This window comes from Bombus affinis, chromosome 4 (assembly GCF_024516045.1).
Source record: "Bombus affinis isolate iyBomAffi1 chromosome 4, iyBomAffi1.2, whole genome shotgun sequence".
Taxonomy (NCBI): Eukaryota; Metazoa; Arthropoda; class Insecta; order Hymenoptera; family Apidae; genus Bombus; species Bombus affinis.
The window spans coordinates 14,789,212-14,808,533 of NC_066347.1; the positions used below are offsets into that span (position 1 = coordinate 14,789,212).

General features: G+C 35.1%; 1 protein-coding gene and 1 long non-coding RNA gene across 5 annotated transcripts in view; one reads left to right on the top strand and one right to left on the bottom strand.

Moving 5' to 3' along the window:
- The window catches only part of LOC126915553 (dual specificity calcium/calmodulin-dependent 3',5'-cyclic nucleotide phosphodiesterase 1-like), a 212,929-nt gene that overhangs the window by 172,881 nt on the left and 20,726 nt on the right, over nt 1–19,322 (bottom strand). The window lies entirely within an intron of this gene.
- On the top strand, nt 1,305–5,243 carry LOC126915557 (uncharacterized). The gene is made up of 4 exons (XR_007710252.1): nt 1,305–1,465; nt 2,191–2,788; nt 2,876–3,195; nt 3,284–5,243. It is a non-coding gene; the product is annotated as an uncharacterized LOC126915557 (long non-coding RNA).

A 19,322-nucleotide genomic window follows, 5' to 3' on the forward strand; every position in this document is an offset into this window, starting at 1 on the left:
TCTCTATCCACGTCATTTCCCAAACGTAATTAGCAGCAATAATATTCTGTGCTATTCTGAAATTAAGAGTTTTATCAAATTGGTACGCGCGTAACTTTTTATTTTTCCGACTATAGATTAAAATAACTAAAACAAGCGAGATATCCATAGAAAATATTTATAAGAAATAACATATTTATCTACATATTTCATGATGTTTATGACATCGAATTAAGCACAGAATGTTATACAAATCTTTTGCTGCTGCAACTTAATTTTTGTAATCGTTGAATTTTTCTAATATTTTCCCAACGTAAATAGCGGTATAGATCATCATTGATGGCGATTTTTTCAAATTTCTTTCGACATTTGCTTCCATGTAATGCAAATATCGAAGGAATGTGCAACGTTAGTAGAAGCGGTAAGACATGGTCAGACGTCCAGCAGCTGATAATTTACCGACATGAACTACTGTCGAGACTCTTCAAGCACAGAAACTTTGATAGGAATACTGGCGCCAGCTAGGTAGCCAAGGAAGGAAACCTAGAGAAAATTATCGATTTTTTCTTACGAAGAAAATTATTTTCTCACCAAAGGTAACGGAAGCGTAAGATTTTATCGTAGTACGGTAAGGACTATGATTTCTTTTATAGACACGTGTATTAAACAATGTTGTACATCGACACAAAATTAATGTGTTATTAATTAACGCAAGACGTCATTTAAAAGGAATATATAAATTACAATAAATTAAACTTTATCTGAGAAAATGACAAGAAACAAGCGTTTGTATAAATGAGTCGTTCACAGACCAAAGTGATTTCTGGCTGACTATAGTTTTCAACATTTCTTAAATTTTAGTGCCAAAACACTCGATCGATGCTTATCCTATACAATTCCATAGATCTTCTCTATCTTTTGTTTCGTAGAGTTAAAGAAAATAAGCAACTGAAATACGGAAAAACGAAGTTTTATACGTAGTAGAAAAATAGTTGGTTGGCTGTGCTCGCCTCACACAGGCGTTAAGGGTTTAGTAGACCAAACTATTATTCACCGCACGATTTCACGTATTGCTAAACACCACTGCGTTACACGACAAATGGCAATTTACTATTCACAAGTAACAGTGAAACACTAGTCAGATATATCACTATATCTCGACCTTCGTTCGTAATTAGAGGCGAGCTTTCAGCAGAATTTCAGCTACGCACAACCACGGTCCGCTATAAATCTAGGGAAATACACTGCCAGAGAATTTCGAACATAAAGCGAATCGGACTAAAGGTAAAGTTTCAACGAACGACGCGACGTGGCCAAGATAAGAGCGGAAACACTCGTTACCAGATCGCTATGTAAAGCGAGCTACTTCGTACAAACTATTAGATGCTTAATAGTCGTTAACGCTCAGCACCGCGGATAGCATTGTAGCAAGGAGCTTTATTCCCGTCTACTCGTCATCGTCAGACCTCGCGATTCACCTCTGCTCGTAAGTGGAATTTCGTTCAAGTGGAATTGCCATAAATTGATTAGATCGTTCTAACGAGCTATATGTATTCTGTATATATTGTTTGACTACGTGTGTAAGTTTCGGAATAGATCGCGTATAAAGTAAGGGGGACGCAGGATCAGAAAGTTTAAGAAAACTCGTCCCCAGGGATAGAATATCGAATATCAGAATGTAATTTGATTAGGAGGAAATTTAGAGCTTCTTGTAAGAAAAATTGAGAAACAGCTATAGGAAATGGGGGAAATCGTCGCAGATATATTCGGAAGATCTTGTTTTACGTCGTGTTTGTTGATCGAATAGTTATAGTCACTTCGAGATTATCGAGTGTTTGAAATGTAAACAAAAATGGACTGAAAAGTACACTCGGAAAGAAACGAGTTTTCTTACGAGAAATATTGTTTTTAATACATGGATTTTAAATTATTAAAAAATTATTATACAATAGGTCGAAATATTCGTAATCCGCTTCAATCCATTACAGGAACCAAAACAATAGACGAAATGATCTGTTCTTGTCGTTAATAACCATACGGTTGACGTGCAATTCTAAAATGACGTTGACAATATATCGAATTTCAAAGCTGCTCTTGTACGAAAAATAAAAAATACGATTCATATTTTTCAACCACGATCTCCATATGATATATGTATATGCATAAATCTTCAGTTAATTTCACCTATGAATTTTATCTATTAATTCACAGCAAACTTTTGGTCCAACTGTACTCACACGTTGTAGAAAATTATAATGGATAATCTATGCAGATGACTATCTAAATAGAAGAAAGCAGTGATTTCGACACATACTGCATTTTTCATCTTTATCCAGGCTTTCTATCCCCCGACGTTCTCGATTTTCGTACGAGATCCGTCAAATCCGTCACAAATAAAAATGTATCCTGTTTATTTCTTCGAACGAAGGTGGTTATTTTCATATTTCTAAGGTTCGCCGTATTATCGAACCCGTGCACGATCCATTTGTCTACTTCTTTCATTTTTCCTATTTGAACCAAGTGATGGATAATAGCAGGATGGATGACTTCCATTTGAAACGTCGTTTCTCTTGCCATTTTTCGCGCATCTTTTTTCCTAACATTTCTTAAAACGTTATCATCGATGACAACAGCTTGCTATCTTTTTCTCCATTAATTTTCCCTAATGAAAACAAAAAATCCACGGTCTTGAATTTTTCAAATCTCTTCTAACTGACATTCTGCAAATCCTAATGACTCTCGTTGAAAAACATCGATTCGAAGACGTTGCATAACAGTGGAAAAGTTTCAAAGATCACCGTTAGTAACAGTATGTATATTAATATATTATAATCGAAGATATAGATCGTACGTTATTCAACGTCCATTTATAAATGTATCGAGGATTCTGTTTCAGTGGATAAGGGTACCGGGAATAAACGTCAGACGTGTTCCTCTGTAAATACAAAAATAAATTGAGATTGCTCAATACAACAGAGCCCTACGTATCTTTATGGAAATTCTCGGGCACGAGCCTTGCGTTTAATATTGTAGAAATACCGCGTATGAAATTCTGTTGTTTCCAATGAGCAAAACCGTTCTTCAATTTATTTCCCTCCAGGCTACTGTTTTACTTTGACACTTGAACGAATTTCCATCGTCTTATTACCAAGGACAATGTATATCTCAGTTGTCGAAGCAAATTACAGTCCGTTTAAGCAACGAATACTTAAGTTGGTAATGAAGTTAAAGTCACATCCCGTGTTGTTACCGGTATATTTCTGTTTCTCGTTCTTCGAAATTACTTTAAAAAGCCATTTTCTAGGACGGTACGAGGATTGCTTCGAAATTCCTTATTTCTCTGTAAAGTAACTCTGTAAAGTAACGATAAACGTTTGGCTGGAAGACGATGTAATTTACTTGCAAAAATAGATTCAACAATGGAAATTAGACAACGATTCTACGAAATTGGAATACCTCCTCGAAGCGAATAGAACGTTCCATGAGACGGTGGTGACGTTCGTATGCGAAGCAAGTTGATATCAAACGATCTTAACTATCCCTGGAAGCACCTGCGTTAGAAGAAGAAATGAACGTCGAAGAATAAATTGCAGTATGAAAATTGGTATCTTAATTCGAACGATCCAAAATTATATTTTCGCCGCGTTATTTCATTCTGTCGTATCGGCCGTGATATCCTCCTTGTTTTATTGGCTCTGTAAAAATCTAGCGAATAGAATATTTCTCGAGATATTCACAGAAAATCGAAGAAAAAGATCGACTCGTTAAGAGGAAATACCTTTTCTATCGCGATTGACTGTTGTTCTAAAACAACAAGATACGACGGAGATATAACGATGTATGCTATAGACAAGAGGAAAAACTGAATGATTTCGTCGAATGCTTTATCTCTTTATTGGGCGTGTGACTAAGGAAAATTCGAAATTAAATATTTAGAAACTTACGAAAAATTGGACAACAGAAGATCGAAGTTTAAAGAGATTTGACATAGATAAAACAAGATTACGAGCTTTTCCCGACAACACGTTTTGATAAACGTGACGACGCGACGAGATACAGCCGCTGTCTTTAATGATCGTATCAAGCATCAAATTGCTCTGAATTAGCTCGATCATTTTACGACTGTCCATCTGGTATCCATCTTGAGATTTATTTTGTCACTTTGATCGCAGTTTCGCTGGCATCTGTTCGATACTATGTCTGTATTATAAGCGGAAGTTTACGAAAACATGCGAGTTCCGGAACATGAAAGCGAAACGAATGTTACCCGAACGATCTGATCGAACCTCCTGACGTTAATAGAGATATTAACCATAATTAGGTTCGTGCTTCGTTACACTACAGGAAGTTGCTGTAACTACTTTGGTAAAAGAGACACTGGACACGCTTTCGTTGAAAGTTTGGTTTTCATCGGCCGATAGTATCCATTAGTGGGTACAAAAGGATGCGCTACAAGTAATGGAAGTAACGTAAATTGGCTGTGTAGTAATTATTCGTCCGTAAGAAGAGGAAGTATTGGAAACTGCGTGAATGATAGCATAAGAAATTCTAGTTAGCTTGTATTCTTAATTAGATAGCCATTTAATGAAAATATTAAATGAAATTGCTGGATTAATAGTTTAGATGGATATTTTAGATACTATATGAAAAGAATTTTTAAATATCTTGGCAAAGTAGTCCTTCGCTAAAAATGTTCACTAAAATGGATAAATTAATCTTCGAAGTGCTATTTTATCTATGAAATTTTAGTGTAATAAAGTAAGTATTACGAAATTGATTACAGGATTTTTAATATATCGTGGTAAAATTTTCATATAGATAGTATCTACGTATATATGTGGAAATATGATAAATATTTTCCAATTCTATCGAACTCTTTTAATAAAATCTTGAAGTTCTAAGTTAATTCTTTTATTCAGAAAGAAGATGAAAAGATTTCGTCTCGAGTATATATCTTAAAAAAGCTTGTTCGATGAAAATATTTGAAATTCAGAAAATACTACGTGTTAGGATATTAAAGTACTCTTGCGATCTTAGAATATGTTTAATCATTCTCGGCTATTAAGAAAATAGTACAAGAACGTTTTATTATATCTTAATATATTCAACCAGCTCTCGAATATTCATGGATCAACTCTCAAAGCATTTAATAAACCTTCGATAAACTATTAAACCGCGAAAAGTTTGAACTTTGAACAAGATTAAATTTATTAAATATGACTTTTTATAGATCTAGTAATTGAAAAGCCGTCTACGAAAAAGTTCTATAAGATAAAATTGCATCGGAAGTTTTAGTTCTATGCAATTTTTTTAATATTAGCTACGTTCAAATTGGTAATTAATTATAAAAGAGCCAACATCAAACTAATAGTTTTTTAACCAACTTTGTCCTTTTTATTTTATCTTCTTTTGTACAAAATAAATAGAAACTTCGTAACAATTTAACTATTTCACTAGAAAATACACTTGGCGTCTACATATTTCCCATAGACCCATGTGCCGTTTTTTCAAAAAGTTTCTCGATTAATAAACTAGTAAAAAATATTCAGCCGATTTAATCTTCCTGGAAGTTCAGATCGTTCTGATAAATTCACAAAATGTTCCCAAGCAAAATTCGTCTCGTTCAAATTTATTTTACACGACGTAACATCACGAGATAACTTTATTTGCGAGAACAAAGAAATCGAATTCTTTCAGATACGAACCGATATACACATTGAAAATCCGTCATGTCTTGGGGCAAGCGTGTTTTCAAGGTTTCACAAAGCGAATGAAAACTTGGATGCAGATGCATTTTGTGTTTCCACGTATCAACGTTCTTTTTTAAAAGAATGTTCACGCTTCAAAGACTTCATAAACGCAATCTTATTTCCCGAAATGTCACCGAACTTGTCAAACTTGTAGAGTTCCATCGAGACAACGTCGTAGACTTCCGATAAGAAACCGCGTCTTTCGCGTGGTTATCCGTATAACGCGGTTGTTACATAAATTCTTGCCTAGTTTACGCGTAAAATATTTTAACTATTTCGCAGAAATTCAAACATAAATTCCTCGTAAATTCATCGTACTCCTTGCAACAAGTACCACTGTGTTCCATGATCCCGACTCTTCTTATTTTCTTGCTAATTAAATATTCCTATTAAAATAATAAAATTTAAATGAAATAATCAGTCAATAAATAATAAGATGATGTACAGGTACCACTGTGTTCCATGATCCCAACTCTTCTTATTTTCTTGCTAATTAAATATTCCTATTAAAATAATAAAATTTAAATGAAATAATCAGTCAATAAATAATAAGATGATGTACAAGTACCACTGTGTTCCATGATCCCAACTCTTCTTATTTTCTTGCTAATTAAATGTTCCTATTAAAATAATAAAATTTAAATGAAATAATAAGATGATGTACGGTGAGAAGAAATGTATGGCGCGCTTCATTGTGGCAGGTTCTTCCAACCTATCTTATATTATTCGTTAATTTTTCAAAGTTGCTTTGATCAAAAGATCAGAAATAATTATACGATTACACGTTTGGATATTACTTCGTCCTTTTTTATATACATTTAATGAATTTTAATTCGGTCTTGTTCGTTTTCTCTCCGAAGGTTAAATAGTTTCGTAACTTTCCGTAATAATTAAGCTACCTCTGATCACGATATTACCTTTTTTAATTTATCGAAGATGAAAGCTACTGTTATAATAGAGTATCTTTTTGCAAGCTGAAAGCCTTTGACGGAACACCGCCTTGTTCCTTATACATCTTATCCTAGTATATAAGGATATCCTTGGTTACGCGAGAATTGACTCTTTTTCTAGCACTTTGTGCGTGTAAGATGTATAATTCACGGAAGAACAACCTCAAAGAGAATCTTAGATGCGAGATAATCGTTTTAAATTTTAAATAACAGTCTTGTTATTCAACATTACATATTCCCCTTAATAAAGATCTTACTGTGCTTCCTCCTTTTGCTTCCTTACTTTCCATTTCAGTATTATAATTTTCTATTGTTCCGTAATGAATAGTCAAAGAACGCATTATGCTAGTGTTATATTTATCTAGGTATTATTTACTTTATCTGGTAAATTAAAATATACAATATGTATATAATAAATATAGTACAAAAATACAGCATTCTTTGGAGACTCCTTTCTTTAACGTATCGATAGTTCTACCTTATAGATCATAGAGGCTAAAAATAGAAATAAAGTGTGCATAAAATGTACACAACAATTTGTTTAGAATTTAACAACGCTGTTATTTAAAATATCTGAGACATAATATGGATAAATGCACGTATGTAATCGAAATATACGTATTGGGTCGTCCGAAAAGTTTCTTTCGTTTTATAAGGAAATAATGGATGCACGACATTTTTCGTTTTATATTATTTTATGGAATCACGTATGATCCATTTTGTTCTACCAAACTAAAGATCACAACGTTCGATAGATTAGATTTCATGTTTCTATAAAAATGCGTTGTTGTAAAAGACGTGTCCATAAAAGAAAGAGACTTTCCGGACAACCTAATATGTATAATTAAAAGTCAAATACTCGTTCAACAACTGTTCCCTTTAATTCGCTAAAAAATTCCACTTTCAGCTACAGATTCGTTAGAAATAGAAACACAATACTCATAAATTCTACATGAAAAGATTAGACGAAGTTTGAAGAGATCGACAAAAGTAATAAACATCTTCGTCTATGCAGCGTCTGAAAATTAGATCAAATTAAAATGCTAATTGAATCTTTTATACTTCTGTATGACTAAATAACGAGCACGTAGTAAGTATAAAAGAAAGGCTATCAACCTGGATTTTCCAATAGTAGCGAGACATGTGTAGATATACCTTTAACTAATTCAGAAATAAACTGTCTGAGGAAAAACGCGAATAACGACAGATACGAGCGTTTACACAAAGCGCATTTGAATTTCATATCAGATCGGTGCCGTTGAATTGTATCGAAAATTTCTTAACATTCAGATCGCTTGTTCCTTTCCCTTGAAAACGCGAATGCTCAAGTAATGCGCTTATTTTGAAATTTCGATTTGCATGATTCGTGAATATTAGTTTATTTTAATTTAGTTTCAATTGAATTGAAAGGACAGAAAAGAATCTTTCTTTTGCTAAGAGACTTAGAAAAGTTAGAGGAGATATTTAAGAGAATATTAATTATTTAAAATATAAATGAATCATAAACTATATATATATATATAGCGTGTATAGAAAAATTAAACAGAAACTTTGGGAACGCATAATACTGGTTAAGAGCAACAAAAATGTCTCAACATGGGTTCAAAAGCCACTAGCTTCCAAGTTACAAGATATTTTATCAGTAAGAACATTACCATTGCGGTGTATGTTCAATACGTCCTCCGGCATTTCTCTTATCTCTTGGCAGCAGTTTCCTCATCCAACGAAGCAACTGTTTTATTATACGTTCTACTTTTATGCGTTAAATGTCTCTTAATTCCGAAATTGATGCTTTTTCGATCGATGTTTATTCAGATTTTCTTGCTTGTTTTTACGAGTACTAGTTCCTTTCCAACTTTTTTGTACACCCTGTATATTGTGAAATCAAGTATTTATAAATACTAAATATCATTAAACATAGCGTCATAGTGTTGAAATGCTTTTCTGTTTATCCATGAAAACGTAAGGATTCGCGCGATTCTCCTCGCGATATTTCGAGAAAACAACTTCCTGGTCCGTGAACCAACCAACCTGTACACGTGCATCGACCATCGACTGGACCAATGCAATATCGCTAATTGTGTATCGTTTCAAACATCAAATCTACTTTCTTCTATACGATATAATTGCTTCGTTATCTAGTCCATAATAACAGACGGTGTATTATCGATCTCATAATATAATTCGCCGAACTTAATAACGGAACACTGTTGTGTGGCCAACCCATCGAGAAGCGGATAGAGTTATTGTAGCACGTGGAAACCGCAATGCACGGAAGTTCGCGTGTACTTCAGCTTCCGATTAGAATGTATTATCGACTTGTAGACCAAGGACGACGACAATTTGCAGCGTATGATTGATATTATTAATGAAACGGTACCACTTCCGGCGCACGTGTTAGATTATCATTACGATAGACAACTCGGAACTATCACCGATAACTAGCAATCTAAATTATTTGTCATTTTATCTGAGAGAGTTAACTAGAATAGAAAATTATTTGCGGATGATTTGTTTAATCCTCTCTATCGACCGATCGATATTATATTCCGTACGTTTCATAAATCGAGGTCCGCTGCTATTTTCTGTGAAATATGATTCTTACGCTTTATCGTAAAATGTGATTCTAAGATTCCAAGAAATTTTAACTAATTGGATCATCAGCTGCTGTTTGAACAGAAAGGAAATTACAAGTTCGTATGGTCGAATTCATATAAAATATGAAATATCCTTTGCCTTTTCTGTTAGAACTATCGATGATAATGTATGTCACAGGTGAACGACTGTCTCTAATTGATCGTGTCCCATAAGATACGTGTTAGAGAGATAACCCTAGGGGCTGCTACTCTAAGCAATCAATAGCGAGCTTTCACTATAGATAATTTTCATCCATTCCTATTATAGCACATCGAACTATTATAGCAAGATAATTCAATGTAACGTATTGCACGTAGGGAATTCAATGCTACGTATTAGACGATTCAACGTGAATTGCAATTTCAGTTGCAAATTTAATCCCAATATGAAGCGATCATCCGTGTACTATCTTTACATTTGCAATTTAATTCGAGTTTTTCAATTTTTAACGTTACAACGAACACGTTACTTCGAATATTTTACATATTTTTGCATACTATGTTCCGTGTATTTTCGCTGCTTCGAGTTTCCCATAGACGCATCAAGATTCACGATCGAATTATTAATCGATAAATCGTCGCGCGAGAGTTTCCGAAACGATGAAAGTCGAAAAATCAGTCAGCTGAACGTCGATGAATTTCCGAATCGCAACCGAAGTCTCGTCTCGATAGTACGATATTCGCCATTCACGTGGGTGGAAGAACAAACGAGGAGAATAACTCGACGTATGATCAGCCACGTATGAATACGGATGGTCTGGGCCATGGGTGGTACACGGCACAAGTAATCCAATAATCGTAGAACAAAGCCGACTAGCCCTCTAAGAAGCTTAGTTTTTACACGAGGGTGCTTCCATCGTGGTAACCAGTATGCGCTTAATTGGTTTTTTTGCGCATATATTTATTAAAGGCCAACGTTGCAAATCGCGTCGTTTGTTCAACCAACGACCGTTGCAAAACACGTGGAACAGCTAATAGAAATCACTGGTGGTCACCGGTTTTTGTCGAGATCGATCGAACGCGACTGTTTCTTTTACGCCGGCACACAGTAGTGTAGACTCTCGTAAATGCACTGCTTCGCGTAATTACAAAACGAACGAGAAGCTTTCAATTTTTATACGTTGCATCGTATAGCGATATGTCGACTTTCATGCTTCGATGTTAAAGAGATTTCGCAATGTTTTACATATGTAGAAGATTCCTCTGAGCGCCTGAATATTATTAACTACGTAGTTTGTTGTTGCTTCGTAATTGTAGAACCAGCGAGATAGAATATTTTATTACGCAAAAAAAAAAAAAAAGAAAAAATGAATTGAGGATAGAAGAAAATGAAATTATAGAGATAACTTTCGTAAGTTTAAACGTTTGATTTTCGTATACCGCTATGGTATCTTGTAGCTCGTACCAGCGTAAGGATTGAAAATTGCAGGATGGACGGAATATGTTCGCGAGATCAAAGGCATTCGGATATAGATTCCAAGTCTTTCAGCACGCATATTCGTTTTATTAAAAAAAAAAAATCCTGTCCGCCACGGAGACTGTAACTAACGAAACGAGAGAAATTACTAGTTGAATAAAGGCTTTTTGTTCGACCTTAATTGGAAAAAGGTACGTTATATTGGTTAACACGTGTGCTAGTACATTTAACGCCTGTGCAAGGAATTTAATGATGATTTCCGATTCTATGGACTCATCGTATATTCAATAATGTTCGTTCGTTATAATCATTGGCAAAATTTCAATGGTTGTAAGAAGATCGTGTCGTATTTAGTATCAAAATCCTATTTAATACGCGAAAATATGATCGATACAAACGTAAAATTGTAAATATTATTTATAGAAAAATCAATACGCTATCGTTTTATTAATTACGTATTAATTATTTGGTTATATTCTTTTACTTTATCTTGTCAAATTAACGTAACAATTTCTAACCGTTCTTTCTATGCCTTTCATTATCTCCTCTCGTTTACTCTTAGAAAATTATAGAAAAAATTATAGAAAAATCAATAAGCTATCAGTTTATTAATTACGTATTAATTATTTGGTCATATTCTTTTACTTTATCTTGTCAAATTAACGTAACAATTTCTAACCGTTCTTTCTATGCCTTTCATTATCTTCTTTCGTTTACTCTTAGAAAATTATAGAAAAAATTATAGAAAAATCAATAAGCTATCAGTTTATTAATTACGTATTAATTATTTGGTCATATTCTTTTACTTTATCTTGTCAAATTAACGTAACAATTTCTAACCGTTCTTTCTATGCCTTTCATTATCTCCTCTCGTTTACTCTTAGAAAATTATAGAAAAAATTATAGAAAAATCAATAAGCTATCAGTTTATTAATTACGTATTAATTATTTGGTCATATTCTTTTACTTTGTCTTGTCAAATTAACGTAACAATTTCTAACCGTTCTTTCTATGCCTTTCATTATCTCCTCTCGTTTACTCTTTCTTTCATTATTTTCTATATCCGTACTATACATTATTTTTCGCGTTATGTAAACTAACAAGCTCATAAATATTCCCTCTCGTTCAAAAATTTCCCTTTGACCTGCAAAACACGTTAAACAATCCTTAATTAGATGCCAAAGAATGTAATATTACTGGCGATAATATGGAAACTTCGAAAATTGCAACTCATCCGGCAACTTTATGTTAACGTTCGACGCAGTTAAAGTTCAATTCGATTCAATTAATTCGACGCGATTAAAGTGCAATTCGTTTTCACCATCGAGATTAATTGCACGCGAATATTTTCATTGCACAACGTCGACACAACTTTGACAATAACGAGCCTTCGAAAACAAGCTGTCTGTAGTTCGCCTATTTAATATTAAATCAACGGTTCGTAACGAAAGAAATGACAGGCCCGTCAATTGTACTCGCAGCGTTAACACAGCCCGTCCAGTCTTTGTAGTTTTATGTACCACGTATACGAGCAAACACGGATAGCGCATTTCAATTTCAATAGTTGGCGAAAACATTTGGTCGTGCTGCACGTTTAAGGTTGTTTGCTTTATTTCAAATAAATCCAAGAATTACATTGTCGTACAGCGGAACAGAGATTCTTTTTATTGCGTTCCGTTTGAATGTTATTGGCTTGGCAACTAAGTGATTGCGGATTTTGTCATTAGATGGTATCGACAGAATCCACAACCACTTAATTGCCAAGCCGATAATTAAGAGATCGAGCTAGAGATTAACGAATAAGTAAGTTTCACTGTAATTCGATCACATTTGGAGAATTTCTAATTGTTTTGTACTCGTTAAGGAATGAACTATGAAACAATGCGACATCATCGAAGACTGTAAGTCATGAACACGATAATAATAATTTTCATTGCTATTTACGACGAATTTAAAAGAATCGATTTTATACTGGAAACGAGGCAGACAGTGTAGAATACAATACGTTTATAGTCAACTATTATCAGTTTTGAAATTCTATTCGGGTAGAGAAGAACATCTGTGTATAAATTTCTGTATCGAGCTGTCGCCGTGCGACGAAACTGAAAGCAGAGACAGCGGGTCTTTACAATGCTGTTTCAACATCGACTGACGTTTCATAAGCTGAACTACCTGCGGAGATTGCGAGAAAATGCTTGTTTTCAGCCCGTGGTAACATATGTTTATTTATATTGCGGCTGAAAAGCTCGCGAGTCTGAATTTCCATCGCGAGTTTCGTTAGCGAAGCCGCGCTATCCGCGGCGTTATTTTTGCAAAAGGGTACTCACCGTTGTCTTAAGAAAATGCTATAACGAGCCGAGTGTGTTTAAAATGCAGGCTTTGCATCGGACGTTCGAATTGCGTTACGACGTGCTCGAACTGAAAATGTTCGAAAGCTTTCACGATTACGGATTCGAGTAAAAGGTAATTTTCTCGGAAAGCGGAACAGTTTCGTTCTCGATTTCTTCATTAAATACGAACGAAATAGTAGAGTAATCCTGTTTAGTGCCTTTTTTACTCGAACTCCTCGTGTCACGTTCTAATTATCCTCGGTCAAGTAATCTCTGCACGAGACTTTTTCATCAGACCATAGAAGAAATTTGGCCGGTTTATTCGATGGCCGCGTCAAGCTTTTGTTTCCTCTCATTTCCTCCGGAATAATCTGTTTCCGTTAGGAGTCTCCTCGACAAGCAGGAAAAGTAGATAAACAAAAATTGTTGGTACTTTTTACGAAGATTGAGAGATTCCTCGAGAAAAACAATTACATACTTGCCATAAAATTTATTAACCCGACAAGAATCGTGGTTAAGCGTAATTTATGTTTCATTCTGATTCGATCGAAACCCTTTGGAAGCAAAGTATGAAGTTTCAGCTGTTACGTATTCTTCGTCGCTATCAACGTACGTAAGTGTTGCACCGTCTGCATTGTAAAAATCATTTTCATCGTGTGATAATACTTTTAGATGTAGATACAGTAGTGTAATGTTTGTATTTTCCATTATATTTAAGAATAGAGAATATTTCACAGAAATCTATGAAACGAAGGTATTCATTATGAGCGATTTCTTGGTTCTCGTGTTAATCTGCCATTCGATTCGACTGCGAACGATTCGAGCGTTCTACTGTAATTCAATCTCAGCCTGACGTGCTCGATTAGAAAATAATTGCTCGAGTTTCCACTGAATCCCGAAACCTTCGACGATGATTCTTCTCGATTTGAGTGTCGTTCGTTCCATTTCGGTTTGCTAATGAGACGACCTTGAACTCTACGCGTGAAGTTCAAGCAGAAGGATCGTTCTTCTCGCTGTAACCTCATCTCCTAATGGAGATTGACGATCGTCGTTTCGCTGCTCATTCTGTTTCGTGTCCCGAAAATTGCAGGGTCTACGTCTTTTGTCGCCGGTTAATATTTCACGCTCGGTTAAAACACATTTTACATTCTGCGCCCTTTAATTGGCCCTTTTCCCCTTTAATAATTGGTATTCGCGCATAATAAGATACGCTTGCTAAGATTGTGCCTATAGAGTTGTAAAGTCTCGCGTATTGTGGCGATAATTGGAAAGGGAACACGTTGGTACCGCGACAAAGTTACGTCGGCATCGTTTACGGTGCGTTAAAACGTTTGTACTTCGATGAAATACAAATTTTTAGAAATACGTAGACGAACAATTTGTGATGCTACGCGTTTGCGTTGTTCCAAGTTTACGATCGTCGTTCGTTGTTGTTTCCGATTAACTGTTTGCTCGTGTTACGTTTAATTAAATGTGCCTCGTTTATCATACGTAACATGTATTTGAAAGTAACGGAATATACATTTGCATGTGAAAATTCGAAATATAAAAGATGGAATCAGAAGCGCAGGTAATTGAATTCTAACAATTGAAGATAAAAGATAAAAGTCAGCGTTTTCACGGAGATCAATGATTTATTATTTCTATCAATTTATAAAGCGATAAATCGATCGGCATGTTTAAAGTATAACTCTTCTCGCTAATCTCGAATCTCTTAGTTTCTTAGTCTGTATACGCGAGAGATCGTTAATTGGTAATTCACGCTTGAGCCATTAATTATGGAGTTGCAAGAATCGTTAAGAAATTGAAGCACGCGATACGAAACTCTCGACAGTCGACGTCCGTGATTTCTTTCCTAGAACGAAAGCCGAAGTCTTGGAAATTCTCAACGAAAGTTGAAATTACTAGTATTCGTTGGGAAGATCACCGGTTTCCAGTTTCGCCACCGCTTTTCAATCTTCCCTGAAAATACGACCACCTGTTCTTTTATGATTGACTTATTAAAATCGATTTTTATGGTTGCATACGATGTGGATATATCGCTCGTAGCGAAGAAAGCGCTTCTTGAACTCTGAAAATTGAAATGTGAAGTTCGTATAAAGAGAAAGAAAAAACAAGAAGAGGCAGAGCAAAGCTACTTATGGATATTGTGTAAGTATCTTATGTAGCTCCCTTAGAAATGGAACAAATGAAGTCATCGATATTTATCGATATACGGCGATTGCGAAAGGTGTTGACACATATCCTTTCTCCTCATTTTTCTTTTTTTTTTATTTTTTTGGAATATAGCAAGCGTTCGGTGTATACGCTATGTATGTACTTTATGCAATTGCTTCTCGAATGGAAAAAATGAAGTGATTGATATTTTTCGATACGTGTCTTTTTATTTTATTCTCGTCAGATTTTTTCTTCTCTTCGTGAAAAGAAAAATAATATAAAAATATAGATATTGGATATAGTTCTCTCCTAAATAGAAGAAAAAGGAAATCACTGGTATTCATTAATATGTATTTCTAGCTTTTTATTTTTGTCAAACGTGTATTTTCACGGATATGCAATAAACAAACAAAAGGATGAAACGTTTCTTCTTAAAAGTAACGAATTTTCTGTATCAAAAGTAGATACCTTCGATTGTTTTAACGTGAAACTGAATATTTAAAGCAATGGATTGAAGATGGTAGAAACGAATTCTTTTAAATATTTTAACGCAAAGGCGAAGGTTTCGGTAGTAGAAATATTTTAAATATTCTTGTATGATCTGTCCATATAACTGTATCATCGTCATTTTATAATTAGATTTGGGCCATCGTAAAACAGTATAAATATCACTCGTAAGTATACTCGTAATGACGAAAGGGAAGAACTTTAATTGCATTGAGCAATTAAAATTAATTAATCCCACGAGAGTGAGAATAATGTGAATCGAGAATCTTATTTCTGTCTCTTACAATGTATATTACGACTGTAATATTAATTCCTCAAAGTAAAGTCACAGTATTCCTTATCATAAATTCTACTTTTCTTTCCATAAAACGTAGAATGACGTAACGTGTACATAATCGCAAACAGAAGAAACAACTTTGGAATGCAACAGTTAATGTAACGACTAGCTATAATCGCGTAGCAAGTTTGGGCTAATTGGAGCAAAATTTTTCGTAAAACTACAAAATACCGTAGAACGAGGTACAAGCATCGACTATTTTTTTAACTCTGATATCGATCAAAGCCTCGAATCGTTTAAAGCGATAAAATTTCAAAACTGATTACATCGATATATTTAAAAACAAATTATAAAATACAGCATTCGTATCTACAAAATCACTCGCCAACTTTGAACTCAACAAGTTATCGATTTAACGCGACACGAACAGACCGAGCACTGCGACTTTCAAAGCATTAAATAGAATTTCACATCACAGCTTTGTCCAACGCAGGTTTTTCCGATTAAATGCCGCGCATTAGATGGCCCGCGATAACGCAGTTCACGACATACGGAAATACGACCAAACCCGACGTCTTGTTTCATAGAAAATTCATTATTCTTCTTTTCTCGCGAATGATATATTTTAAATGAACTGTATTTCATTTTATTCGATATGTAAACCGAACCAATCAACCAACTCGCCGATGAAATTTTATTTCATTTCATTTAACGATTGTATGTTCAAACAATAGAACACCCATGAAAATCTATTATCCGACAAACGGTATTTGATATTTAAAAATTTCATAGATTCTCCGTGTGAACAGATACGAGACAATAACAGTTGCGTTAATAATACCGGGTTAGACGCATAAGCGATTGCGTGATAACTTCTTATCGTCGATAATTCGAAATACCCAATTACGCATTCATGCGACATATTTGTATCCAATAACTGTGAAATTATACGGACCTGCCATTGAAAACGCATGGGTCAAATGACGATTTAAATTGCTGAAATATATCGCAGGATCGTGCTTACTATTTCTGTGCATAATCCGCATGATCACTGAATTTTTACACGTCTGTATATACGAAACTACATTTCGATTTACCCTAAACGTAAAAATATTTCTAGTCTACTTACGACACAAATGTCTTTCCAGTATTTGTGACACGAATCGCGAACATCCAACTACAAAATACCCAAGCATTTGTCAAACCTCCAAGGACCTGACAACGTCAATACTTCTAGAAACTTTTCATCTTTAAAACGCTCACGATTCATCAACGTAAAACCCGGAAAACTGATTATTCCAGAAGACTTCGAACGTTCACTCGCATATTCGCCGTGACAGATTCGCGTCAAACGTTTGGCCAGTTGTCCGGATCGGACACTATCACAGTATCATGACTTGTCACTTCGATTCAATCTTAAAAAGAAGTTATCGATCTTACTTTTCGTATCGCTATCCAGTAGCCCCGATTCCCCCCGTTGGCGCGACGCTCTATTTTTATTGTTAACGCTCTCCTCGCAATCTTTTCTGTCCTGCGCTCGGCCCTCCCGGCGGTATTCACCTCGATTCATCCTATTCGTCTCGCCTCATCGACAAACCTCGCGCTACTCAGATATCGAATGCAATTTCACGTCCAACCAAAACCACGGACCTTCCTATTGCTACGAAGAAATCGCATCTGCAGACACTCTAAAGGGGCTCGTGAAAGTATTCGAACGCTTTTGGACATCTTTTACGAATAAATTGTCTCTGTTGTGTTGCAAACACTTTGGATTTTATTAGCATAACGCGTTAGCACTGTAACGATACTCGGCTATATTGGCTACCATTATATTATATCGATAAAGCACGAAAGAAAGCCGAAAATGCGAGAACATAGAGTACAAAGGTAGATGAGGAAGGTAAATAAGAAAAGAGAGAAGGAAAATGTTTAAAATTGGTACTTGAAGGTATAAGTACAAGTAAACCTTGAATTATCGTTGTTAGTTACAAAACATAGTTCAATTACATTTTTTCTATACTAAACGCTCGTCTATTGTGTCATATTAAATTAAGACGTTCGTCACGTTCGCTGTCCTCCTGATTTCCGTGAACAAAAAGCCACGCTCCTGAGATTCTGCGATCGTCATCTAGATGCGAATAGGTATACTCTCGGATTTGATCGAGTTTTTCCTAAAGTAATGGAGCTTTCAAAAGTTTTCAACTATAGCTCTTCGAGTTCTACGTAAATCTATTACCGGGACACATTCGAACCGTAATATCGAAAATGACTCAATCGCAGTTTCTTCGGAATATTCGAGGGTTTCTATTCTACGATCGATCGAATCTTTCGTTTAGCGTAATTCGTAAGGCTCGGTATTGGAAGATCGCCGACATTTCTTGGACACTAATATATTACCACTGACGACTATTCGAAAACTATAATCGATCTACAGTAGCGGATTAGTAATTGAAGATCACGTTTCGACAAATGATAATCTTCTCAACAGCCTAAATTCAAACTTACAACGATCTAACTTGAAATTCAACAACACTCGAGAGACCCGAACAAAACCATGCAATAATCCTCCGTACGTCTTTCTACAATCGGAAACACCTCTCCAGTCTGGAAACCTCTTTACGTAACGTTAACCACTTGTCTTCTCCCTTGCAGGATTTTCTCCATTTTACCTCGAGAACGAAATTATTCGCTTTTCTCTTTCCGCGTTTTTTCCTCGCGACTACCAATCACAGAATCTCCAGCGACCTGTCAAGGCTAAAACCACCCCACCCCCCTTCGTGCAGTCGGAAGAAATTGCTATTTGAGTATTTGTTGGGTGTTCGTTTAAAATTCTCACGAGTCGTGGGCCAAATTACGTTCAGGTTTTGCTATAATTTACAAAATTGTAAAAAGAGAAATAAAAATTCAGCATCTCCGTGCAGTCGAAAGAAATTGCCATTTGAGTATTTGTTGGGCGTTCGTTTAAAATTGCCATGAGTTGTGGGCCAAATTACGTTCAGGTTTTGCTATAATTTACAAAATTATAAAAACAGAAATAAAAATCCACCCTCTTCGTGGCATCGAAAGAAATTGTCATTTGAGTATTTGTTGGGCGTTCGTTTAAAATTGCCTCGAGTTGTGGGCCAAGTTATCTTCAGGTTTTGCTACAATTTACAAAATTATAAAAAGAGAAATAAAAATCCAGCATCTCCGTGCACTCGAAAGAAATTGCCATTTGAGTATTTGTTGGGTGTTCGTTTAAAATTGCCTCGAGTCGCGAGAGGAGTTATCTTCAGGTTTTACTATGACTTAAAAAATAATAAAAACAGAAATAAAAATC